Source organism: Crocodylus siamensis, chromosome 3, assembly GCF_052110815.1.
Source record: "Crocodylus siamensis isolate JL-2025a chromosome 3, ASM5211081v1, whole genome shotgun sequence".
NCBI classification, from domain to species: Eukaryota; Metazoa; Chordata; order Crocodylia; family Crocodylidae; genus Crocodylus; species Crocodylus siamensis.
This window is the reverse complement of record NC_143397.1, coordinates 132,747,014-132,774,855: the sequence shown is the minus strand read 5'-3', so window position 1 is coordinate 132,774,855 and position 27,842 is coordinate 132,747,014. Positions and strand designations below refer to the sequence as shown.

General features: G+C 42.7%; 2 long non-coding RNA genes across 3 annotated transcripts; one reads left to right on the top strand and one right to left on the bottom strand.

Moving 5' to 3' along the window:
* The first annotated feature begins 759 nt into the window (after positions 1-759).
* Positions 760-19,153, top strand: LOC149868835 (uncharacterized). 2 transcript variants are annotated; one of them, XR_016441343.1, is made up of 5 exons: positions 760-3,472; positions 3,622-3,657; positions 3,772-3,907; positions 4,066-4,290; positions 8,385-19,153. It is a non-coding gene; the product is annotated as an uncharacterized LOC149868835 (long non-coding RNA). The 2 variants fall into 2 exon arrangements; XR_016441342.1 differs by having other exon boundaries at positions 760-3,657.
* Positions 3,717-26,175, bottom strand: LOC149868834 (uncharacterized). The gene is made up of 3 exons (XR_016441344.1): positions 26,056-26,175; positions 18,788-18,918; positions 3,717-3,854 (listed from the first exon to the last, which is right to left on the bottom strand). It is a non-coding gene; the product is annotated as an uncharacterized LOC149868834 (long non-coding RNA).
* Positions 26,176-27,842: the final 1,667 nt, after the last annotated feature.

Sequence of the window (27,842 nt, the reverse complement as noted above, 5' to 3'; positions counted from 1 at the left end):
GGGACCCTTTTGTATGCGGCTTTTGGAGGGAAATTGCTGAGAAATGATGAAACAAAACAGACTTATTTAAATAGGAGTTCAGTGATGAGAGTGGGTGTCCTTGGACTCTTATCAGCTCAAGATCAGCTGAAGTTGCTACCAGCCAGAGTTGGTTTTGGCTATCTGACAAGTAAAAGGCCCTTGTGTTAAATGACTGGTAGTTGCTGCCTATTCTTGGTAGACCAGCTCTTAGGGCTGTGTGATGCTTTGGTAGCTGATTTGATTCGGCGGCCAAATCTCCAAATCTGAATTGAATCGGGAGATGCATTAAAAGCTGTGAATTGACTCAAGCCTCTGAATCAATTAGGCACCAATTCAGAGCTTCAGCCATGGACTAAACAGGCAGCAGTCCTTGAGGACGCTGGGCACAGCTGCCTCTAGCTGGTAAATGTTAGGGGAGGTGGGGGGCAGATCAATGCCCCACAGTGAGGGAGGGATCAGGGCTGGGACAAGTTGCCCAGCTGGGGTGGGGAGGCATGGGATGCGGGGAGCAGGGGCTCCCACCACCATGCCTGCTCCCATACAGTGGGATCTGCACTGGGCAGGCTGGGCCAGGCTGTGCTCTGGGAAGCTAGCCTCTGCTGCCAGGCAGCAGTCCACAGGGTAGGTAGAGCTAGGGCTGCGCTCCATGTGGCTGGCCCCAGCCATAGAGCCAGGGCTGTGCTCCAGGCTGCCCGCCCCATGAAGTGTAGTGGAGCAGGGGCTGTGGTGGGGCTGCAGCCACCCTAAAATTCCCCATAGGCCCTGCTACAGAGCCACTCTAGTCCAGGTGCATGTGCCCGCCCCCCAGGACCTGCAGCTGCTCACCCAGTCGGGGCAAACCTGTGGCTTGTCTGGGAGGCATAGGGAGCCTGAGCGATTGGTGGGAGGGCATTGCCCCCATTCCCAGTGCCTTCTGCCACCTATCTAGAGCACAGCCTGGCCCAACCTGCCCTCTGCAGAGCTGGAGACACACCTGCTCCCCTGCCCTCCCAGACCAGTGGTGCGCAGTGATGGAAGTCCCCCTCCCCCGATTCAGCAGCTTGCCCCAGCTCTAATCCTTCCCTCACTATGGGGGTGTTGATCTGCCCCCTGTGTCCTTTCCCTCCCTGCCTCTGCCCACCACAACTGACTTACCAGCTGGAGACAGCTGTGTCCAACGTCCTTGCAGGCAGTGCCCTGTTTAGACTATGGCCGAATCTCTGAATCAATGCTGTATCTTCAAATCTGAATTGGCCAGATTAAATTGGGACAGTGATTCGAATCACCAAATCAAACTGCTGCCCCTCCGAATTGGCCGAAGCTGAATCTGAATCGAATACTTGCCACTTCGCACAGGCCTACTATCCATGTCCTGAAAATTGTTTCTGCTACAGATGGTACTAGCATAGCAACTTGAACACTGAGGCTGACCATCTCTTCCTTCTAGAAGTGGTCTCTTTTGATCTTTGAGTTGGGTCAGGTGGCATGGGGAAGCTCCCTGGCAGCATCTGGCACATTCATTCTGTTTGTGTACAACTCGTTCTGGTGCAGAACAACATGCACTTTTTAGAGCCTTGTTTTGTCAGGACAAGTGGCATTTAAGTGATGCACAGTTCTTGTACTGGCTCCCAGCTCCAGTGAATTTAGAGCTGTTTACCAGGACAGATACAATTATTGCAAGCATTGCATTCCATTATTTAAAAAAACAGAACAGAATAATGAAATGCTCATCACCCATTCGTGGCAGGAAAGTGTTGCTGAATTATTAACTGTGGTTTCATTTGAGGTTCATGGGCACAGGGGAAGAAAAAAATGTCCTTTGCTTTTTCTGTGGGATGTATATCCTGCCAGCAGAAGAATGAGTAGGAAACTTCTCATTTAACCTCTGTTTTCTCTCCCTTACGTGAGTTAAGCCTATGGGGTGGGGGGAGAGCCTTACTGAGAGCCTAAGTTGACATGTGGCATCAGTTAGGATTAGAACCATCAGTTCCTCCCAGAAAGGAAAATGAAGATACTAGATAACTTTCTTGAGCAGGACAGAACAATAATCCTGTGCTTTACTGGGTCTATTCCTTGGGCTATTATGAAATAAGTGTATCTGTAAGGCAGGGTTGCATAGTCAGAGCCCCACCTCTGTCCTTCTCTTTCCTTCCACTGCTCTTGAAGTGATGTGAGCCCTTGGAAGTACAATGAGACAACACTCACCACTCCAGGGACTTCTGGGCATTAGGTGATTGCTTAGGTTATGTGAGGGTGGAGTTTAAATATCATTGCTCCATATGCTTGTAAAAGTAAACTGCATACTGGCCCTACACAGCTTAAATCACCTCATCAAAAATGCAAACATTAGCATGTCAATAGCAAAGTTAAACCATTCAAAGTACCTCTCCTTCTTAAATACATAGTTTAATATATAGTTATAATTTTAAATAGATATTTGATAACCCTTAATATCTATTCAATATGACTAATTAATGTTGTTAAGGCACACGCATTGGTATATAAAGGATTTTTTCTAACTGTGCATCTAAACAGTGCATAAACATGTATTTTAATTAAGGGTTTTTCAGTGTATAAGTATGGGTAACAAGAAGTTGTGTGCAGCACAAATCTGGAGCCTTACTTTTCCACCAATCCTGTCAGTGATTTTTACACTGAAAGATCTTTCCTTGAGAGCAGACAAAATTTAAAAATTGCAAAGCTTTGATGTACTATATCAATGTCTAAACATTGCTAGGAATGGAAGCTTACACTTCTCTTCCCAGGAGTTGCATACAATTCAGAACAACTTGATTATAAAACTCTACAATTAGAAGAGATGCATTTTCTCCTGCATAAAACACGTATCATAGTTTATGGAAATAGTTTCCTGATAATTTTGAATGGTCTCTGAAATGTTGAAGTTCAACTTTTTCTTTCAGTTTTGTATACAGGTATAAAGGCTTTCTAAGCAGAAAGAACATAGTTTTGTTTTAGAGTTTAGTAAGAGAGGAACAGGTTTGTGTTTTATTGCAAGTTTAGGGAAATTTCAACCTCTGGGCAAAGTCTAAGGAAGATGCAGCTGTAGCTTGCAGGGGATTTTTAAAAAAAATAAAGCAATAAGAAAGTGAATGCTGGTCATTTTGATGCAAACTGAGTTGCCATTTTAAATAGTGTTACTGTGGATGGGAAATAATGGGGAAGATGGGATAGTAAAAATGGGAGGAAATAATTGTTGTTCATGTACATTAAATTAGAATGAATATTGTGCAATATATAATAATTTGATAGTTTGAATAGCAACACGGTTATATTACGAAATAGGAGCTTGAAAAGTTTGCATTCAGCTGTATCACTGAAAACATGAGGAGGACTATATATAGGTGGGAATTTGGTTTTCAGTCATGGCAGTGAAACTACCATGATCTTCTGCAAGTACTAGTAGGAGGCTCGCTTTTAAATCAATATCTCAGTTGGGAATAAGGAATCCAAGGTGCTTTATTGGTACAAACCACTTTAAGTAGAACTAGGAATCTGGTAGTAAGCAGCTAGCCTGATTTTTTTTTAAAGGTGTCTGTTTGTGTTTTTAGATAAATGTGAGGTAAACTGAAATGCTTACATATTATGTTTCTTTTTTTCAAGGCTCAGTCTGAAGCCGAGAGGAGCTAGTGTCAAATGGTAAGAAAAACAAAAATGAATGGAGCCTTATTCCTATTCTGTTTGAATATCACCTTTTTTCTGCAGTAGGAACTCAATTCTGGAATTTTTTTTCTTTTTTCCTTTGTTCTCTAGATCATGTTCTCCAGGAAAATGGATGGAGCTAGGCCAGATTATGACAGAGTTGAATCCGATCCTCTGTTTTTCTTTCTTTTTTCCTGTGGAGTGAAGAACAAAGCTGAATTCCCCCTGCAGAATATCAAAGTGAAAGGTAAAGAAATCTGAATAAATTGCCAAGATGATGGCTATGTTCAATGTTACCCAACTAGTTCAGCCCTCTGTGGTTTTACCTTAGAACTGTAAGGATTTTTCCCCCCATTTCTCTTTGTAAATGTGGGTACCCATAAGATATGTTGCTTTTCTTTGCAGCACAGTGCGAAATGAGCCCTGCAGCTGGTCATTTCGTTCCCCTTCAGAATGAACGAAACAGTTTTTCAAAATAAGAAAAATCCTGATCCTTTTCTCCGAAGCTAAACACAACCTTGTGAAGTCTGGAAAACCTTCATAACAATGCCTTCCCCATCCTCCCTTTCCTATGTTCCATGCAGAGCTGGTGCCAGACAAGACAAATTTGCAATAAAACTTTACACTGAGGTAGGTGTTTAACTTTAAAGCGATTTTATTAACACTATTTTTGTTCATAGTCCTTATAACTGCAGAATCAAGAGGGCATTGATTAGTCTTCATAACATGTCTGTAAAACGGGTAGAAAAGTTTCATCTCTGTTTTGCAGAAAAGGAGCTGAGCCAGACAGAACTGGTCAGTGATAGATAGTTTTTTTCTCCTCCCATGAAAAATCAAGACTTAAATTTTTATCCCTAATCAGGATGGAAAGCTGACATTTCAAATTTTTTTCAAAAAAATGTGTTCTAGGTTGTTTTGAAAGGTTTTGTTTCTATTTCACCTGGGTTTTTTTAAATCTGTAGAATTTCATAGCCAATGTTTCAGAACAAGAAGTTGTCATTCAGAAAAAGGACAAAATAGGAAGTTTGGACTTTTTTGAAAAGCCTGTTTCCCAAGATTTGTGAAACTGAAATTTGCCACTCAAAACTGTAAAAAGAGGCATTTTGTAAAGAAGCATTTTTTAGCAAATGTTGTGACCAGCTCTAAAAGCAGGGAAATTCAGTGACTTGCTTGAGGCAACATAGAGGCATGATGGCAGCTGGGCACCTGGGGTGGTTCTGGCAGCCCCCCCACCTTTTTTTTTTTCCCTCCTCTTTCCCCTTCCTCCCCACCCCGATGTCAGCACCCAGGACTGCTGCCCTGCTTGCCCCACCATAGGCATGGTATTGAGGGAACAGGTAAAAGACACAGGGACCTAAATGAAGATTCACAACTCCCTGGTCACTTGCTCAAACTGTTAGAATATACTTCTCTTGAAATGGTGATTAGTAACATTTCCAAATAGATATAGAAAGTGCTGAAAGTTTGGAGCCAAAGTTTGTTCTAACATGTTTTCAAACCCAGTTATGAAAACTCAGGATGTTTGGATAATTTGAATAAAATTCAAATAAGGATGAAATTACAGGGGACACAGGACAAGCTTAACTGAACTGAAACTCTGGCCCTTTCAAAAGTTTAGAATCATAGAAAATGAGGGTTGGAAGGGACCTCAGGAGGTCACATCTAGTCCAACCCCTGCTCAAAGCAGGACCAGCCCCAACTAAATCATCCCAGCCAAGGCTTTGTCTAGTCAGGTTTTGAAAACCCCCAAGGATGAAGCTTCCACCACCCCTCTGGGTAACCTGTTCCAGTGTTTTACTACCCCCCTGGTGAGAACATTCTTCCTAATATCTAACCTAAACTTCCCTTGCTCCTTGTTCTGTCATCTGCCACCACTGAGAACAGTCTAGCTCCATCTGCTGTTGAACCCCATTTCAGGTAGTTGAATCCTGCTATTAAGTCCTGTCTACACTAAATAAGCCCAGTTCCCTTAGTCTTCCCTCAGAAGTCATGTCCCCCAGCCCCCTCACCATTTTTGTTGCTGCTGGACTCTCTCCAATTTGTCCATCCTTTCTGTAGTGGGGGACCTAAACCTGGACACACTACTCCAGATGTGGCCTCAACAGTGCTGAATAGAGGGGAGTAATCACTTCCCTTGACCTAATGGCAACACATCTATTGACACAGTTCAGTATGCCTTTAACCTTCTTAGCAACAACAGCACACTGCTGGCTCATATTCAGCTTATTGTCCACTGTAACCTCCAGGTCCTTTTCAGCAGAGCTGCTGCCCAGCCAGTTAGCCTTCAGCCTGTGCAGGTTTCATAGATTCATAGATGCTAGGGTCGGAAGGGACCTCAACAGATCATCGAGTCCGACCCCCTGCATAAGCAGGAAAGAGTGCTGGGCCTACGTTACCCCAGCTAGATACTCATCCAGCCTTCGCTTGAAGACCCCCAGGGTAGGGGAGAGCACCACCTCCCTTGGGAGCCCGTTCCAGACCTTGGCCACTCGAACTGTGAAGAAGTTCCTCCTAATATCCAATCTAAATCTGCTCTCTTCTAGCTTGTGGCCATTATTTCTTGTAACCCCCGGGGGGGCCTTGGTGAATAAATACTCACCAATTCCCTTCTGTGCCCCCCTGATGAACTTATAGGCAGCCACCAGGTCGCCTCTCAACCTTCTCTTGCGGAGGCTGAAAAGGTCCAGTTTCTCTAGTCTCTCCTCGTAGGGCTTGGCCTGCAGGCCCTTAACCATACGAGTGGCCCTTCTCTGGACCCTCTCCAGATTATCCGCATCCTTCGTGAAGTGCGGCGCCCAGAATTGCACGCAGTACTCCAGCTGTGGTCTGACCAGCGCCCGATAGAGGGGAAGTATCACCTCCTTGGACCTATTTGTCATGCATCTGCTGATGCACGATAAAGTGCCATTGGCTTTTCTGATGGTTTCGTCACACTGCCGACTCATGTTCATCTTGGAGTCCACTAGGACTCCAAGATCACTTTCCACTTCCGTGCCACCCAGCAGGTCATTTCCTAGGCTGTAGGTGTGCTGGACATTTTTCCTCCCTAGATGCAGCACTTTGCATTTCTCCTTGTTGAACTGCATTCTGTTGTTTTCTGCCCACTTGTCTAATCTGCCCAGGTCTGCTTGCAGCTGCTCCCTGCCCTCCGGCGTGTCCACTTCGCCCCATAGCTTAGTGTCATCTGCAAACTTGGACAGAGTACATTTCACTCCCTCATCCAAGTCGCTGATGAAGACATTAAAGAGTATCGGTCCAAGGACCGAGCCCTGCGGGACCCCACTGCCCACACCCTTCCAGGTCGAAACCGCCCCATCCACCACGACTCTCTGGGTGCGACCCTCCAGCCAATTCTCCACCCACCAGACTGTGCAGTCATCCAAGTCACAGCCCCTTAACTTGTTCACCAGTATGGGGTGCATGGGATTGTTCTGTCCTAAGTGCAGGACTTTGCACTTGTCCTTGTTGAACCTCATGAGATTTCTTTTGGCCCAATCCTACAATTTGTCTAGGTAACTTGGAATCATGAACACCATGTGACCCCAGAGGCAGGGTGGGGCACAGTGAGCTCCCACACGTGGTGGTAGTGCTGTCGGCGGTGGGAGCGTGGCAGTAGCAAGTGATGAACTCCCGGAGGTGGCTGTGGCGCCGTCAGTGGCGGGAGATGAGGGGTGGCAAACACCAACCAGTGGTCAGCAACCACCCACAGGTGCCACTGGCAGTGTCAGCAGCGAGAGGGTGGTGAGCGGCAACTACCTGCAGGCGCTGCCAGCAATGTCAACAGCACCCTTTTGCAGGGGGTGCACCACCAAGCTCAGGGGGTGCGTGTGCACCCCCTACATGTCGTCAGTGCTAGCCCTTTCTCTAGCATATCTACTGCTACCTCCAGTTTGGTGTCATCTGCAAACTTGCTGAGGGTGCCCTCTATGCCATCGTCCAGGCAATTGATTAAAACATTGAACAAAACCGACCCCAGGACAAACCCCTGAGGCACTCCACTTGATACTGGCTGCCAACTAGACATGGAGACATTGATTACTACTCTCCGAGCCTGATGCTTCAGCCAGTTTTCTATCCACCTTACAGTCCATTCATTCAGCCCATACTTCCTTAGCTTGCCTGAGAGAATACAGTGAGAGACCGTATCAGAAGCCTTGCAAAAGTCAAAGTATATCATGTCCACTGGTCTCCCTGCATCCACAGTCACCTCATCACAGAAGGCCATCAGGTTGGTCAGGCATGACTTGCCCCTGGTGAATCCATGCCGATGGATTCTAATCACCTTTTTCTCCTCCAAGTGCTTAGAAATGGATTCCTTGAGGATCTGCTCCATGATTTTTCCAGGGACTGAGGTGAGGCTGACTGGTCTGTAGTTCCCTGGATCCTCCTTTTTCCCTTTTTCAAATATGGGCACCATGTTTGCCCTTTTCCAGTCATCCAGGACCTCTCCTGATCACCATGAATTTTCAGAAATGGCTTGCAATGATGGTCATAATTTAGTGAATATTGCCCTAAACATAACCAAATGCATCTGTTGATCACATAACCTATGTGGCACACTCTCAGCCTAATAAATTAATCCTAGAAGATTCTGAGAGTATTTAGTGTGCTAATGCCACAGGTGATGCCCATACTTCTTTCTTCATACAATAAAACAGTGAAGTGACAATTTGTAGCAGTAGGTATGTTTTCATGCTCATGGTCTCTCACTCTCTCTCTGTCAGATTTGAATCCTGCCCTACACAAAATGCTCATAGCAGCAAAAACAATTATGGAAGGAACAATGAAGGGTGAGCCACCATTTGAACCACTAGTCAAGGAAAAATAAAATCCTTGTAAAAATGTATGTATTTGTACACTGTAGTTTGCAAATCTATGTATTGTTCTGTCTATTTTTTATCTGTTGGGGCTTTTCCCATTGTTGGATTACTTCATAATGAATGAAAAATAGATATATTTGATGAAATTCACGTTAAGTAATATGACTGCAATAATGCTATAAACTGCTAGAAATGCAAAAAGGTTCAGCTGTAAAAATATAGGTAATTTACAAGGATCTCTAGCCTTTGCTGCCCTTTAAATGTCACCAGATCCGCTTAAACTACTGCATCTTAGAGCTGGCTTTCCTGTGACCTTAGCAAGAACAGCAATTTTCCTTTCTAGTATAACAACACTGGAGAACTTGCCAGGAAAAATTAAAATCTGAACCGAAACTTAGGGATCTGTAACAGAGTGCTACATAAGGTCCCTGACACATGTTATACTTCAGATGTGATTAACTGGTTAATCGTATCTTAAGTAGTGGTTGATCAAGTAGTGACCTGGCCACACATTCATTAAATTAATGCCATGATAAAACTAGGAATAAGTGACAAAGTTATTCCACAAAATACATGTAATAGTTTCATAGTTTCTAGGGTCGGAAGGGACCTGAGTAGATCATCTAGTCCGACCCCCTGCCATGGCAGGAAATAGTACTGGAGTCAAACAACCCCAGCAAGGTGTTCATCCAACCTCCTCTTAAAGACCCCCAGGGTAGGAGCCTGCACCACTTCTCTTGGAAGTTGGTTCCAGATCCTAGCTGCCCTGACTGTGAAGTAGCGCCTCCTGATGTCTAGCTTAAATCTACCCTCTGCCAGCTTGTGACCGTTATTCCTGGTCACTCTTGGTAGTGCTCGGGGGAACAGGGACTTCCCCAGGGCCTGCTGGTCCCCTCTAACTAGTTTGTAAATGGCCACTAGATCCCCCCTCAGCCTTGTCTTGTGGAGGCTGAATAGGTTCAGGTCCCTTAGCCTCTCCTCATAGGGCCTGCCCTGCTGCCCCCGATCATGTGAGTGGCCCTCCTCTGGACGCTCTCCATGCTGTCCACATCCCTCTTGAAGTGCGGCGCCCAGAACTGGACACAGTACTCCATCTGTGGCCTGACCAGTGCCGCATAGAGGGGGAGGATCACCTCCTTGGACCTGCTTGCGATGCATCTATGGATGCATGACAAGGTGTGGTTGGCCTTCCTGACTGCATCCCCACACTGCCGATCCATGTTCATCTTGGCATCAGTGATGACTCCAAGATCCTTTTCCGCCTCTGTACTGATGAGAAGGGAGTTCCCCAGCCTGTAGGTATGCTGCCGGTTCTTCCTCCCCACGTGCATCACTTTGCACTTGTCTGTGTTGAATCCCATCCCTGTAACTTGTCTAGGTCCGATTGCAACCTATTCCTCCCTTCTAGTGTGCCCACATCCCCCCACATCTTAGTGTCATCAGCAAATTTGAACAGGGTGCTTTTTACCCCCTCGTCCAAGTCACTGATGAAGATGTTGAACAGTGCGGGCCCAAGGACCGAGCCCTGGGGAACCCCACTGCCCACATCCCTCCAAGTCAAAAATGACCCATCCGCTACCACTCTCTGGGTGCGGCCCTCCAGCCAGTTGGCGACCCAATTGACTGTGTGGGTGTCGACACCACAGTCCCCCAGTTTCTTAATGAGAACGGGGTGAGAGACAATGTCAAAGGCCTTCTGAAAGTCCAAGAAGACTACGTCCACTGCTACCCCTGCATCTAAGGATTTGGTGATCTGATCATAAAAGGCCACCAGGTTGGTCTGACAGGACCCGCCGCTAATGAACCCGTGTCGTTTGCCCTGAAGCATAATCTCCCCTGCTTGTCCCTTGTGGATATGCGCCAGAATAATTTTCTCAAAAAGCTTGCCCAGGATTGAGGTAAGACTAACTGGCCTATAGTTTCCTGGGTCCTCCTTCCTCCCCTTTTTGAAGATGGGAAGCATATTGGCCCTCTTCCAGTCCTCTGGCACCACAACAGAGCACCATGAGTGCTTGTAAAGCCGTGCCAGGGGTCCTGCAATGATCTCAGCTAATTACCTCAGTACTCTAGGGTGGAGATCGTCCAGACCAGCCAACTTGAATACATCCAGTCCCTCCAGAAGTTCCCTAACTAGTTCCTCACTAACCCTTGGCCTAGGTGCACCTCCCCTGGGCCCTGAGGGAGGCTCAGCAGAGGGGGTGACTGTTCCGGTCCGTGCTTAGGAAAATGGAGGCAAAGAATTGTTAGATATGTTGGCTTTGTTGTCTGGTGTGACGACCAAATTTCCTAACGTGTCCTGCAGAGGCCCCACATTACCCGGAACCTTTTTACCCCCTATGTATTTAAAAAAGGACTTCTTGTTGTCCTTGATCCGGGTAGCTAGTCCCAGTTCCATCTCCGCCTTGGCCTTCCTGACTGCCCCCCTGCAGCCCCAAGCAACTGCAGTATAGTCCTCCCTGGTGATGGCCCCTCCCTTCCACTGGGTGTACGCCTCCTTTTAGGTAGGAGACATTCCCGGATGCTTTTGGTGAGCCATGGGGGCTTATGTGCTCTCCTGCTCCCTTTGATCCGTGTTGGGATTACCTCCCTTTGGGCTTGGAGGATTGTCTCCTTAAGTAGCGACCACTGTCCTGGACACCTGGCTCCCCCCGCTCTTGGAGCTCAGTGCTTCCCCGACTATTCTCCTTAGCTCATTGAAATCTAGGGCTGTTGCCTTGCTGCAGGCCTTTGCCACCTTGCACTGGATGGTGAATTCCAGCAGGCAATGATCGCTGTCACCCAGGTGGTCGAGCACCAGCAGCCCCCTCACCGAGTCATCTCCCATGGCCAGCACCAGGTCCAACAAGGCGTCTCCCCTGGCGGGGCTGTGCACCTCCTGGGTTAGTTGGAGGTCCTGCATTCTGGCTAGGAACCTACGTAAGAGGTCAGACCTGGCTGACTGCTCTTCCCAACAGATGTCAGGAAAGTTCAGGTCCCCCACGACAACCACATCCTTTGACTTCACTACCTCCATGAGCTGACCTAAGAATTCCTGGTCGAGCTCTTCCCCTGTGGTTGGTTCTTACATCTTAACTGAACCATGTGGCCAGTGCTCCCAGTCCCAGAGCACACTCCCCTGTGCTCCATGCTCCAGAAGCTGGGAACACTGATCAGCTGATCAGGACTCCCAGCCGGGACAGTGCATGGTACCCGCTGCAGGCCTATCAGTGCTTGGAGCTTCCAGCCACGGAGCAGCATCAGGTGCTCTTGCAGCTGGGAGCTTCGTCAGCTGTGATGTGGTAGGAAGCATGATTTTTGCGATTGTGCATTAGATCCCTTCGTGCCTTCTTTTTAACACCTGTCAATGACCTCAAACAGAATTTCCAGTTGTTTATCAATTAAAAATCAATTGACTTATTCCAGCTTGATAACTCTCACAGACAAAATAATAGACTAGTGTAAAGGGGAATGCAGGAGATAGTAATGAGATATGGGACCCAGACTGAGTCAAATCACTCCATAAACCTCTGTCACAGGTACAGGTGGGAGATTTCAAATTACAAAATAAGTTTGATTTTCATAAAACAGACATCATCTCATACAAAAACCCTAGTGCTTGGCTCATCAACCCCATTATTCATTTGATCCATTCTCTACAAGACAGCTGCAATAGTGTCTAGTTGCTGCACTGTGTAGTAGATCAGGAAGGTCCAAAAGTGAGCTCAACAGTGGGCAAACCAGCAGCTGATCAGCACTTCTGTCATGCTCAGCACAGACTGACCCTGAGAGGCTTTGCTGCTGTTGGGATTTTTTTGAGCTTGCATTGCATCAGTTACAATGTGGAATTGCATTGTGTTAATTGTCTATGGGTTTTGTTTGTGATTTTTATTGTTCTGCTCTGCTGCTCATTGCAATGTGAAGCAAAGGAAAAGAGTGGTAGAGACTTGTAGTTTTAATACTGAAGCTTCCACTTCTGCTACTACTGATGACCTGTGGCGTGTGGTTTGCTGCACATACACCTGGTGTATTCTCAGTATACAAAAATTTGCCAGTGGTGAAATATATAAGGTTATAAAACCAAGCCTCATGAGATGTGGCAGAAGCCCCATCAGGCAGGATTTTTGTAAACAAGCTGGATGAAACATTACAAGAAAGAGTTGCAGAAAATGATCTGGAATGGACAAAGGGTTACTCACTTGGCTTTGCTGTTGCCCAGATTCTCTCCCCTTGGAAGCCTGAATCAGTCTAAGAGTCACCAGCAATACTCGATATCAGAGGATCTCAAACTGTGGTCTGTGTGTTAATTTCTTCTCCTCTTCCAATTAGCTTGTTGGAGTGTAAGCCTGTAAGCCTTCTACACAAAATCATAAAAACTTACTATGGATAGGAGCTACAAAAAGTAGCTATCATGCTATTCTAAAAGAAAGATGCTTTACTATAACAACTGATGTGCTGAAAATGACAGATGGGAGCTGGTCAGGAAATGAGAGATGAACCCCAGGAAGCTGTAAAAGGGCTGGGTATAAAACTGAATATTGGTCTCCAAGGACTCAATTGGCCTTTGGAGAAGGTATCTAGGAACATGACATCACCACTAGAAGTGTGAAGAAGCACATTGGGTAACCAGAGGATGGACCAGCAGAGAAAAAGAGGTGTCTCAGGGCTTTTCTGTACTGTGGCAGTGATCAGTCCTGGAGAAAGTAGGACTGAGTACCTCCTACTTACCTGAGTCAGCTGCCTTGAGCCAGAATTTTGCCCACAAGCCTACTCCAGCTTCAACCCTAGTGTATGCTTTCAAGCCCTCGGGCCAAAGGTGTAGCAAGCAGCTTGAGTGCCCAGAGCAGGGAGAGGGAATGTGTGTGGAGGTATGCTGACCACTGTAGACTTGTGGGAGAGGGGTGCCACCACTGCTGCCATAGCAGCATCACCTCCACTCAGGTGGCAGCAGCTCTGTGGCTTGGCTCCCTGGGAGCTGACCGTGGTGTCCCATTCACTCCCTTCCCCCCCCCCCCACTCCTTCCTGATGCATACATCTTGGGAGCAGGGCTGTGCCTGCTCTGACCAAAGCTCCCTGGGAAGGGTGGCAGGAGTACCATTCCATTAATTTCCCCTTCCCCTACCCCCCGAGATGCACTACCTGCTGTGGCACTGCCCATGCTGTGGCAAAGACTCCCAGGGGTGATTCTGGAGACCCCACTTAGTAAGTGCCTGAGGCTGGTGCCCCACTTGCCCTGTCTCTGGTTTGAGAGAAGCCATGGGGAATGAATCAGGAGCAGCCTCCTAGGCAAACTTCCAGCTCTGGAGTGGATCAGCAAACTTTGGAGGACAGGGTATGCTCAGCCCTCTCCGCCACAAGACCCACTGCCAATCTGGTCTAGACATGTTCTTAGAAGAGGGGGGTTTCTTTGTGAAAACAAAGAGAGAAGGTTAGATTGATTTCAAGACAAGAAAGGAGAGCACGGACAGAGGGATAATTAACCTACTGACTCATTTCATATTGTTAATAAAATGTGACCATCCACTAGTACTTTAAAAGCTTTGAAATTCTGTTTTTTGGGGGAGTCTTTTGTTTTTCTACAGCTGTTTTTTTTTTTTATCATTTTGGCACATTTCTCATCACACACAGAGCCACTTAACTCCCAGACACGCTCTCCAACAGACTCCTGGCGTCTTTCAGCTGCTCTTTGGCGATCTCTTTTAAATCTCCCAGCTGCCTCTCTTACCCCTCATAGCATTTCTTGCCTACTCCATCTGCATATATTTTTTTTATCTCTTTCAGCTGTCACATTTGACCTGCCACACATTTTTCATTTTTTTTCTTGCAGAATATGACATTTTAAAATGTTATTGTGGGTTAATTTTTAATGATGACAGTTTTCCAAAATCTGAAAATTTTCTTGCCATATAAAAATCTACTAATTGGCGTTTCACCCAAGCCTCTTTAGAGTTGTCACAAATCAGCCTCTGAGGTCTTATAGCTTAGAAACAAAGCTGGGGAGCTGAGTGAGAACAAGCAAGCTCATGGTGCTAAATTTTCAAAGGCATGACTACACAGCCTTTCTCTTTGCATTAGAATGATTGTATCTTAACTCCTGATGGACCTCATATATCATTTCTCTGTTTCACAATGTACTATCTAGAATCTTGTTTTTAGGGTATGTAAATACCACAATGTGGAAAGAAATTCCATATTACAATTCTAGTAGGCAATCAAGTTCATGAGTCTTCTCTTATATGTCCAATGCAATCACTGTGACTGACACACCAAGATCCTACTTCTTAAATTGTTATTTTGGGTACAGAGCCCTCAACTTCCTTGGCCAGGAAAGAATCCATCCATGCAAATGCAGATTCAACTAAATAAGGATCCTCCCTTATGCAGTTGTATTCTATGCACAGATTTACTGGTAGTCCTCATACATTCTTTTGTATTTTAAGAAACAAGTAAAATGTTCAAAACCCAGTAGAACCTAGATACTTTTTACATTTTTACCCCAAATCTTTGTGATTACAGAAAACATTTGTTTCTTGAATTACTCTTTATATTAACAGCAGAAGTATATTTCCAATGCCAGTTCTACAAAATTTACTATGACCATCTTCCACAATTTTGGCTGGAGACCTCTAGCAATATTTATGAATTTGGGGCTGTGCAGGAGAGGCATGAAAATTTAGCTAGGCCTCTAAAAAAAAGTCCCTGGGAAAAATGCAGTGTGGATAAAGCATCCCTGAAAGATTGTAAAGATTGAATTTTTGCCTCGCTCTCTATAACTGCACTATTTCATTCTAACACAACTATTTTATCCTGGATAAATTTGGACCACCTTGATCCCCCCCACGCCAGCTAGAGAGTACTGGATGACTGATCTCCCCCAGGAACAGTGCTGTTCACGTTACGTGAGCAAGGAGATCCATTGCCCAGTGCTTAAAGTGCAATGGGTCACAGACTCAGAAAATCATTTTCTAAAGAGCAAGCCAGGCCACTGAGTGGCATGTGTTTTCATACAATCTACCCCCCTCATCCCCCACCCTCATTCAGAGGCAGGGTAGAACTCACCCCACCTCTCATTCTCACAGGAGGGGAGATAAGAAGAGGGACCAGGAAGTGTCCCCGCATTCCTGTCTTTTCTCTTGTCCCTGGTATGAGGGACAAGATAGATCCTTTCCTACCCACCCCTTTGCTTTCCCTCTCTGCAACACTGGGCCTGGGGAGGGTCTAAAGGATCTCTAGAGTTTCCCCCTCCTGCCAAGAAAGTGCACCCTGTTGTACTTGCACCTCTAGCCCTGGGAAAGGGAAATGAAAATCACAAGCAGAAGCAAAGATGAAACTGTGGGGTCAAAGTGCTATGATCTCAGCACAGAAGTGAATGTAGAATTGATGGGGGGCAGGGGGGATTGTGAGTGAGGCTTAATTTTTGGGCAGAAGGCAGGGAGAGATCAGGAGAGAGTAATAAATTCTCACTTTTTCAAGATCACTTAAGTACTGTAGAGACCTACCACAGATTTTAATGACCTGACCCAGAGCCAGTGAAATCAATGGAAAGTCTCCCATTACTTTCCCTGGGCTTTGTATCAGGTCTTAAGGCCCAGTTTAGACTAAGTGTGCTATTTGGATGTGCCAGCTAACATGTTGATCAATGTGTTTTCCAATTCTGCTTAGTGCAGATGAAGGCAGGGTGGCTAATTACAACATCACAAGCAACACTGGGGTTTTTGCAATGCATGTGATCATCCCTTGAGCTAAATACCAGAATCCACATGTCGTTCCCCAGATCAGGTTTTCAAGACCCAGCTTTACTCCAAAATTCTTCTCTGACAACAATCTGAGAAAAGTTGGTGTTTGGGCTTTAGCTCGAGGGCCTGTAGCAGAGTTAAACTGTATTGCTAAATAAATAGTTCAGCTGCCACATAGTGTAGGATAGCATGCAGCTTTCTACATAACTCTCAAGAACTATCAATAATCCATGGCCATGTGAAGAACCCTATTAATAAGAAATGTTGTTATTTGGAAAAGACTAAGCTAGGGATGGCCTAGTTCCAAAGAAACCAAATACGTTCACTGTGACACAGCACTCTGAACTTTCCACATTAGATCACCAGATATCTTTGACAGTGAGAAATGGGAGCGTGACTGTGTGTTCAACATAGTCAGTGCAGCTACCCGGAGTCATTTTGGTTATCCAGGGGCACACCAATTGAAATAACAGGAACAGGACAAAATTCATATTTGGGAACATAGGGTATTTGTGTGTCCCCTTATAACAGAAACAGAGCTCTCCCTTTGGGTACTGGATTTTACTGGACCAGACTTCAGTCTATTGGATAAACACTGAGAAGCTTTAAACGTTCTTAATCCAATGCAGCACTTGTAGTTAATGGAGATTCTTATTTTTAGCCTCATCCACCTTACTAAAAGCTGGACTGCCTTTCTGAAGCTCTGCTTTATTTTATTTAATACAGCCAGTGTTTGTCTTTTAACTTAAGAACTATCAGCTAAAAATAGGTTGCACAGATTTTCAGTAAAAAAACACAACTATCCTGTAGATTGGGAATTTATTGTTAAGCAACATCATTATTTTGTTAAGTTTCAGAATAATAATTATCAGTTTGAAAGATATGTATATGGAACAGTATTTAATAGAGCTGGCTGATTTTTTTTTAAAGAGTCTATAATAAAATGTTAAATTATCCCTTTTTCACAAGAATCCTGTGCATCAAAAAATATAAAAATATAAGCTATAAAACTATATGAAACCTACCCTTAAAATATACAAATGCATTGTTTTACTTAGGTATATATATTAATACAACAATATGTGTATATTTGTTGTATATATGGATTTAATAATCTCACATCGATTAATTTATAAGTGTTATGTGTTCCATTATGTATATAAAACATCTTTTCCATGCACAATAATTCCTATTACCTTTAACAATATTGAGAGTTTAATATAGAGCTTTATTCTATGCATATAATCAAATCCCATATTATACAGTATATACACAACAGTTTCAGTGTGATCTCTCATTCACTATTAAATGAATATGTTTGTGTATGGATAAATAAAGAAACTCTGAAATGTAGGGGATGAAATCACCAGGTAACTCCTACAGGGCATTGTAACATGAAACAACGTTATCTGACTAGTGGAATAGATTTTTGAGGTTTCAAAATTAACTATGCTATGTCCGCCATCTTAAGGGCAGTGCAAACAAAAATAAGTAGTATGATTGGTAATTTGAAAAATGTTACTATTTTAAGGGTTAATTTTGTTATGAACATTACTGTATAGTGTCAAACAATATTAGGGACTCATTCTTTAATAAAGTATTTTCTTTTGTTGGTAAAAAAAAAAAATCAAGCAGGAAGTCGCCAGAAACTAGTTATTTTGGCAGAGATGATTATTTCAGTTCACTTATAGGCCGCAAGGTTGCGAGAAAGTTTTAATATCTGCTTATTCTGTATCTCAGACTTTCAAAACCCTGAAACTGGAAAAGCATAATGAAAAGCCAACTTACCTTGAAATATTGCAACACTACAATAACATTAATTTAAATATGGCGTTGTGTATTTTTGCCCTCAAAGCCCTCACCTTTTTTGGGCTTGTGACTTACCAAAGATGTTTTGTCTAGGGATACCACCCATGGAGACAACCAAATGTTTGCTACTAAACACACACACAGCGTGGGTACTGGCTAATCACAGTTTATCCCTTATGATACTTGTCCAGATAACCAACAGCACTGCCAGAGTCAAATATGCCCCTCTGTCCTTCTAACAGTGCCAAAGGACAGGACTCCCACAAACTCAGATCTGTCACCCTTCTGAAACAGATGGAACTTAAAAGGAAATTGAATTAATATCATAAATCAGACAGTGAAAGATCTGATTTAAATCTGTCCCCCTGCTTTTTCCCCACTAACCTTGACAGGAATAATTTATCTGTGTGTCTACCAGATTAACATATATTACAAATATGCAGCCTTGATCATAAAGAGGTTGTTATATCACCTAGGAAAGATGTAAATGTGGATACATTTGTGCTAATCTGAGTCAGAATGTAACTACAAGAGTCCATAGTTATCTGCAACAATAGTTATCTCTTGGACACTCAAGATACTGCACTGTTTAGGAAGACCATCAGAAAGCTCAACAGAATACTACACAGCTCCTTATGCCTTATGTGTTATTAGAAACACAGTCTGAAATAATTAGGGATTTAAAGGAAAATGACGACACTGTATGTGAAGACATCCAAAAAAAAAAAAAAGAGTAAACAAGACATGGACACGGCCAAATGAAACGGCAGTGGAAAATATTGTACCTTCAGTAGATATGTCAGGAGCTCATTTCTCTCTCTAGCAGCATCTCTTAATGCCTAAACCAAAGAGTCACCAGCTTGTCACAGTTCTCTTGCAGCTGCTGGACTACTGTCCATCTTCCAAATGAGATAAACTGGAAAGGAGGAAACAAATTTGCAAGGCATACTTCATACAAATAACTTCTACTTGTATGCAAACATGAAGCCATTACCTTCAGGAATCAAAGGACTTCTAGAAATGTAGTAAAATCCTTACTGTCCATGTTTTGCTTAGCTTCTTCATTTAACTGTATTTACTATATTAATATGGTGAGCCTTGTTTGTTAAATGATTATGTGGTCACATAAATTGCTTTGTGATTGCTCTCTTTCTGAATGTATTGCATGACTCGGCTCAAGAATCAAAGCACACTGAGATCATACATTTTTAAACAAGAAAGCTAACAAATGAATTGGCAATTTGCTATTGCTAGTTAATCACTGACAATGTGATCATCCCTATATAATGCATGGGATACAGACAGACTTCTCCATAAAGAATTTACAGTCTACATCCACATGCTGACTCCTTGTTTTGCCCATTTGTTTTTCTAAATTACAGAATAGTTCTGACTGGAACACAGTGCCACAGGACATAAATAATGCAGTGTAAGAAGGCACAGACTCACAAGGGAGTGAGCAATAGAGATATAATAAAAGCCCTGGTATAGGTAGGTGTGTCTTACCATTTTCACATAGGTGACCCTTTAATGGGAGTACCCCTCACAGTGAAAGTGCAAATACCTATCAACAGTGATAAGTGAATAGCATGTAGACCCATGTGTTTTGAGACGTTGACAAGGACTATTTGATAATGTAGGGAAGACTGTTGGGGAGGAAAATTTCCAAAGCTTACAACCCCCTGCACCCAACTCCAGTGACCCCTTAGTCACCACAAAAGAAACACTGAAAGAGATCACAGATATGTCAGACCATGGTTTATTTACTTCCTGGTTAGATGTAGTGTCTTACAACCTTATGTGTTGCCCAAAGAATGGGCTGGAAAAGGGTAGGATTACTTTTCCTCATGCAACTATTTCTAATATGTTTTGGGCAACAAAATGTGTCCTCAGTCATCAAAGAAGATGAACTACACATACTTGTAGTTCATGTTTAGATAGTGAAGCCCCTTCCAGTACTTACTAATAATGCATTGTGCTAGGGGAAACTGAAAATACGAATATTAGTTTTAAAATGGTCTTGGATTTCTTGTTCTCAATACTCAATGACAGTGATAATGAAAACATACTCCAACTGCTGCATGTGTGGATACACCTTGATGATCCTTTTTATTCCTAATTTTGCCTTGAACCTTCAAGCCTAAATTGAAGCCACAGTTGAAGATCATGTCTATGGGCACAATACACTAAGGGAGAAGTAGGAAAGAAAAGTACAGTGCTAGGGTTGTGCAATGGTTTGATTAATACAAGTTGGGATAGATGCATTGTGATCACCTCCATACTGTTACCTACAATTTATTTTTATAGGTACACATACAAGCCCATAAGAATCATAACTTACAATGGAGAAATTACATACATGCAACAGTGCCTAGTGGAAATCATACAGGGAACCTTAACTTAAGGAGTTTCCTAAGAGTTGAGTGGTTTCTCAACAGAAATGCTACAATAGTTTTAAAGTTTAATGTTATTGTTTAATATCTTCCCCCTACATGCTTTAAAAGGTCAGTAGGAAAGAACCGAGGAAGAAATTAAAAAGAAATCCCAAATTATTAGGCTACCACAATTTTATGAAAATAAAATGAAATAGGCAACCAGCAGGAATATACCACTCCCAGCCCTCTGACAACTGAATATGGCTTTCTTATATGTCCTATAGCAGAATGATGGAGTGACCATGGCTCCATTTACCTCTGGGGGAAAAAGAAGGACCCCCACTGTGAAATGTAGTAGATGTCATCTGAAAATTTGGTGAGAAAATCCATAATGTGCTACCACAGGACTTTTTAAAATTACTGTTGTTTTGGGGGGCTTCCATGGTGGCACAACACCAGATAACAAAAAAGGAGTGGTTTGAAAAATTGCACACATTTTCATGATATAAATTAAAGTGTAAAGTATTTGCAGTATGAACCTTCCTACTTCAAAGTGACATGCTAACAAAAACACAGGTTTTCAGCTGGTGTGAGCCAGTGGAGATGCTGACTTCAGTGCAGCTATAATAACTTACAGCAACTGAGGATAACAAGCAACAATGTCCTTATAGATATCAGTATGTTAATAGTGCATGCATACTAGGATAGTAGTAATATTATGTTAGTTACTACATTACTATGTAACATTATTATATGAGTGTATCCAAAGCACAATACAGATATTGTCTTTAGACTGCAAACTCTTTGGAGCAAAATTAAACTCAATGAAATATCAGTATAGTGTGGTAAGAAAGGAAAAGGTTTATAAAAACAGGATCATGTTGTTATTCAGGTTCTGGATATTCTGAGTTTTATTTTTATTATTTCATGTTGACAAGTTCCAAGAATTTGAAAGATGACAAGAAAATATACCTGTAAGGACTATCTTCCAAATGAATGACCAATTAACACCAGAAAATGTCACACCATTTTCAGTACATTTATACTGGTTGTGACTGGTTTAGATTTTGCATTGGAAAGTCTAGGTGCCATAAAAAATAGGAAAACCCTTGCAAAATAATTTCTCCCTTGCCAGAAAGTTCACCTTCTGATTCCAGATTAATTTAAATGATTATAAGGCTGTTTTAAATTTCAGGCTCTAAGCGGATGGAACAAGATTATAGAGATGAAACTGTAAGAGAGGCTGAGACAGAAGAGCCTTTTGAAGGAGTCTGAAGAATTATAAATGAAATTATGAGGAAATTCCAAAAGTTAGAGGACGCATTTTAAGCATTTTCAATGTCAAAGCTATATCCAGCACAAAAAGATCACTCTGATTTAGTATGAAATTTTTCTTCTACACACACACATTGTGCCTGGAACCACAAAAGGAACAGATTGGTTAAGCTTCTTCATAGATCAGTAGGGAAGGCCAAAAAGCATTAGTCTACTTGGACAAACAGTAGATTTGGCAGGTCTGTGTGTGGCAGGCTGACCTTTCCTCAGAAAAGAGCAGCATGCTATGGAGTCAGGTTCTTCGACCTTCCAAGGATTCCCCAGGTCCAAAGACTGTGGATATTTAAGGCTGGATTATCATCAGGGCACAAAGGAATAGAAATTACTAAGTGTTTTTTAAATCCCCAAAAACTTTTTAAAATGGCCGGAATGAAATCAATGGTGTCAGTCCACTTCCTAGTATAGAGGCTTCTGCACATCATACCCCTACACCAAATCAAAAGAAATACTACTGTAACGACTGCAAAAATTTCAACAAAGGGACAAAGGACAGCACGGGTATGAGAACTACACTTTATGGGCTAGGTCAAGTAACACAAGGAAACTTGATTTGCTGCTCCCTGACTTGTATCTGTTCTGTGATTAAGTACAGGATTTTAGCTTCCATGGCTATCAGTCTGGCTCCTTTCACCGCAATGAATGCACTCTAAAAGAAAAACTTTCAGTGGAAGACAATGAACCCACTACATTCTTGTGAGTTCCACTCCCATCTTTGTGTCCTACAAAACTGCTTGTTTAACATGTCCTTAAGATTAGTTTTCTATTAATTTTTTTAGCTGTTGATGGGAATGTGATTATAACTCACTGGGCGTGACTACACAAGATGTTTACTGTGCAGTTGACTAATTAACTGCACAGTAAATGCCAGGGTCCACATATGCACCCCTATTAGGGTACCCAAAATGAATAAACCTCATAGCAGGGTTTATTAGTTTATTAAATTGCTGCAGAGTTTTTTCATGTGCAACAGCGCCCGTGTAGATGTTGCTTCAGTGCCGGGGCTGCCTGTTAGCTAGTCCCATGCACCCTCATACCCCAGCCAACCCTTCTGCAGCACATTCAGCCTGGTTGGAGCAGCCCCAGATTTGCAGGCTGATCCCCAAGGGCCGCTGCCAGCCAGGGCTGCTGTGACCTTGTTCAATGTGCTGTGGTCCAGGTGCATGTGTAAACCACACATCTGGGAGCCTCCTAGGAGCAATAAATTGCAGAGCAATAAACTTTGCAGCTTATTGCTGTGCATAAATGGCAACTGTAGATGTGCCCACTATAACCCATATTAAGGTGGTTTGCTAGCAATCAAATACAGCCTGGCATGCTGAGACATTTTAGTAGTATAATGATACTCTAGAAATTTGATCTGAACCTGAGGGAGTTAATCACTAATGTTAAACTAAACCCTAAATGAGATACGTAAAGCATTTCAGTTTTTTAGCGTGTAGCTCAGAAGTTGAGTGATCAAAAAAGTTGTTTAAACAAGCATTTAAATAGAAAAAGGGACGTGTCATTTTGCGACATGGAGCAACTCCAGCAGGACTAGTGTTTCAGATGGTGTAAGCTTACATAACGTTATCCACGTCAATGGAACTGTGCTGTCTTGGAATGAGTATGTCCTCATGCAATACTTGGGATGAAAATATTAAATAAAACATTATCTTCTCCAAAAGACAACATTCCCTACACATACACAACATTCTTATGGAGAGTTAAAAGAAACAGCAAAGTAAACTTCCATTGTTTAAAAAGAAAAATACACAGGCATCAAAACAATCAACAAAGGAAAGAATTCCAGAGGCAACAAACAACAAACAGTATTACAGCAGCACCTATCGGCACCAACAGGACACCATTGGGCTGTATACAAAAGACCATTAGAGACAAGCCCCACTGCATATGGCATTATTCATTGGTATATATCTCATTCCACTACAATCACATCCCTGCATTATTCTGAAGTCCATGAAAGTTGCCCAGAAGTGACTGAACACAGAAGCAACCCCAAGGATTCAGTCTGGGTAAAAGCTACTGCAGCTACATAGAAATTTAGCAATCATGAATTTAGAATTCAGTAATTCAGCTGGGAGAATGTGGATGATGAAATCCACAACCTGTGAACAAGGCAGTTGAGCAACACACGTATATATAACAGCTGCTACTGTTTTGAGTCTACAGGCCTAGACTCAGGGTGTCTGAGGGCAAACAGCATTCTCCAAAACCGCAGCTGACTCACTTGTGCAGGGGTTGAGGAATATGAAGCCCAACTATGCTTCTTCTGGCTTTGGCACAGACTTCCTATGGGAAGACTTAATCCCTCCATGCTGAGTTCCCTGTCTGCAAAGGAGGATAACAGTCCCTGCTTCCTCACATTCTTGGCTGGTCTTATCTATTTGGATCATCAGTTCTTTTAGTATCAAGACTGTCTTACCCTGTGTGCGTGTAACAATCTCATTGGGAGCCACTAAAGGTGCAGTGATACCTGAGCTACACCTGTATGTGCAAGCTCAGAATCAGAAGCAGTATAGTTGCATTAGGACAGCACTGTGGCTGAGCTAATAAGCCTCGCTTCTCTGCAGAGCTAAACTAACATGGCACTTCTGCTTCTGCTTCTGGTTCCAGAACTAGTACGTGCAGAACTAGCTTGGCTCTCTCTGGACAACTCCCTCTTGCTCTGTGTAGAGTCTAACACACAAGCCAAAATATTCACAGGTAGGTAAGAAAAGCCCTGCGTGGCACTGTGTAGCTATACTCTGGATGTCACCGAAATCTAGGTACTGCCCATTTTACACATTTATGTAGTCCATCACCTTAGTGTCTCAGCACTTTGTATTGTACAGATACGGAAGCAAGGCACAACACATGACATGGCATGGCCCAAGGTCACACAGGAAGCCTGCGGCAAAGCAGGGAAATGAACTCAGGTCCCGCAAGTCTGAGGGCAACACCGTAATTACTGGATCGTCCTTCCTCATCAAATAATAAAAGTGACAACTCCTCTTTCTTTATGCTTTATCATTTCTGCCTCCAGCTACCTCAAAGAGCAAAAGCCCCACACTGTGCCGAGTTATGGCTGATCAAACAATGCCTTCTTCACAATTTTCCCCCCACAAAAATATCTGCCCATTTCCATCAAATTTATGATTTTTGAATAGCAGTATTTTGTGTCTGTATGTACCACACAGGCCACTATGCTATAATATTAACATTCTTATTTGACCAGACATCCAATCCAACCCCTGTTAGTAGGTATAAGTAAATGTAGAGATTTTTACTAATTTCAATAGGCACACAACTGAGAGCTAAAGCTGCACTGCATTTCCATTCAGACCCTATATTCCTAAACACTCACAGCAGCAAATCTTGAGCCAATGGAAGCAGGACTTCAATGTTTGGCCTTTCAATTTCTAAAAATAACCTGGGCCCAGATTCACTAGGATGTTCAGGTGCCTACCTTTTATTTAGGCACCTATGTCACACTGAAATTTTCTTCAATGCAAGCTAGGTACCCAAATACCTATAAGGCTTTGGACCCAGCTACTGGTTGTCACCTGGATAATTAATATTAGTAAGTAAATAATTTGACCATTCTTTTTTTAAGATTATACAAAGTCAGTTGTTTTTCTGCTATGATTTTTTTTGGCATTCAGCCAATAAGAAATCAGCAATAGGTAAATTTGAATGTAAGCCTAGTTTGTTAATTCTGAATACTGTTACCCCTTGAAAAATATGCAGCCATAAGTCATGTTGAGAGCAATAACTAATCATTAATAACTGACATCAGCAATGACAGCAACAGAAGGAATGTAATGGTAAATACTGGAATAATTAGTAAGAGCAAAGAAATATTAGCTTTTCCAGCTATCCTTTTGTTACTGAAATAAGGAAAGTGACCAAGCTTATGCAAAAGGAATACAACAGTTCAGTTGGGAAGCTGAATTATATAAGAAAGGGTTAAAGTACTACCTGGAACTACATAAAATATCATATACTCGGACAGACTTGCTTACTGAGACAGAAGAAAAGATTTAATGTACAGATCCTTCAGAGGAAAGTTGTGTACGTTGAATACACCACCTCCAACTTAAAAGCATACTAGCCTTGGTGAACAATCTTAAGCTGTGATGCATAATTTAGAAAACAAAAGGTTGTGTGTGTTCCTGGCTGCTGTTGATACTGTAAATCTATACATCTACCTCCAGCATTAACATATTTTAACATCAAGACTCTTTTTTCTTTTCTTTTCCCAAATGGCATTTCAGTCTGCCTCTTTCTTAGCCCCTATTTATTTTTGTTTCATTGTATGCTACATGCAAACAGCCTCAGCATTTCAAATTGTGATCTGTACGTACCTTGGGTATAGATGCACTGTGACCCATATTTTAAATGTGACTACTCCATTCTGCGATATGGCCCATGGGCCTAATCACTTGCAGTGTTGGTGACTGCCCAGAAACGCTGCAGAAGACTGCTCTGGTCAAGCAGGAAAATCTGATAGCAAGAGAGCTGATTACAAAAATGGAAAAACAGGTTCTGCTACTTACTAATTAAGTGAAGCGGTTAGCTAGGAGAGGTGGAGATTACAGGTTTGGACAACTCAGATAAAATAAGGCTTGTAGACAGATGTTATGTTAGTAGCACTAACATAAGTGGGCATAAAGACTTGCACCAGGCTTGTAATGCTACTAAAAGGGCAAAGTGATACAGAAAAGTTCCTGTTTGAAACAAGACTTCTCTGTAGCTCTATGTTATGTAATGCAATGTGCATAACACGTAGCATTACAGAGATCTATTCCCTCCCCCATCATACCAGGGTGCTGCTTTCCCTATCTCCCATCCCCAGGGACTCTTTGATAGCTCACCATGGTCTACTTGAGTCTGACAGCTTGCCCAGTGATTGAGCTCTGTGACGGACTCCCCTGGGAACAGGGGGAGCAAAGAAACAGACCCTTATCACCCCCTTCCTGGAGAGCATGCCTTTGTGACATTCCAGCTAGGGGCCTGTGAACTTATGGACGTCCCTCATAGTGCTATGTTTTAGTAGATTTACAAGGTGCTGTAGCACTTGCAGCACTATAAATTCATCTGTCCACAGCCTTAATCTTTAATTTTTCTAAATGTTGCAGAACCAACATATGTCTTTACTACAAATTAGGCTAAATAAATTTCCACAAGCTGTCTTCAAGAAGTTATCTGAATTTTCTAGTTATCTCCCTTCACTGTTTTATAAACGTCCATGAGATATAAGGTTTTGCCATGCAATATAAGGTTTTGAAACAACTCTGAAATATAAGATGCAATTGTGAGCCTCTTCTGCATAGGTAAAGTATACTTAGCTGGATCCCCTTCCAACAAAGACTTGGAGAAACACCAGTTCAACAGCCGGGGAATGGGCCCAAAGGACCTCCTGCAGGTGAGACTGACAGCTTCCAATTGAACCTCAGTGGATGCAATGAAAAGGCTGCATCTCTGATCTCTTCTGGGGATTTACTAAGCATTAGTAAGTACACTGAAAGAATAAGAATGTGTTGAGCCCATGTGCCACAGTTTCATGGCTGCAATATTGCCTTATTAAAATATTTAGATTTTTACCAAAAAATATTTAGAACCTGGGAAGAAAAGATAAAAAAAGATATAGTTGTATATACAAACATTATTGTGTATTTATACTGTGCTCATTCTGGCATTCAAGCCTTTAGAAATTAATATAGGTTTTCCCTCTCTCAAATACTGTTAGCTAGCAAAGTCCAGGACTAACCATGTCTCCCTCAAATGCATAAAACAGATGACTTTTCATAGGATGTGGAGAGCCAGATTCTAACCTTAGTTATGCTAATCAAGATCTGTGAGTAGAAAGCACTCTCAGTTCACTGGTAACATGAAGTCAGAATTGAGCCTGAAGGTCTAATTTGTACCAATCCTTTTTTAAAAAATATTTTAATATTCATAGCAACTTGATTCCGAATCAACTTTAGAATTTTGCTTTGTTAATTTATTTTCTCCCTAAAAGATATTAGAATGGTATGCCTGATGGAGAATTAGTAGAAAACTTCAAAGATGAACTATCCAGCAGAGCAAACAATTCTCTTTCCAAGGGAATTGACAGCCCCTCATGGTACACTACTTACACAGCTGGTGT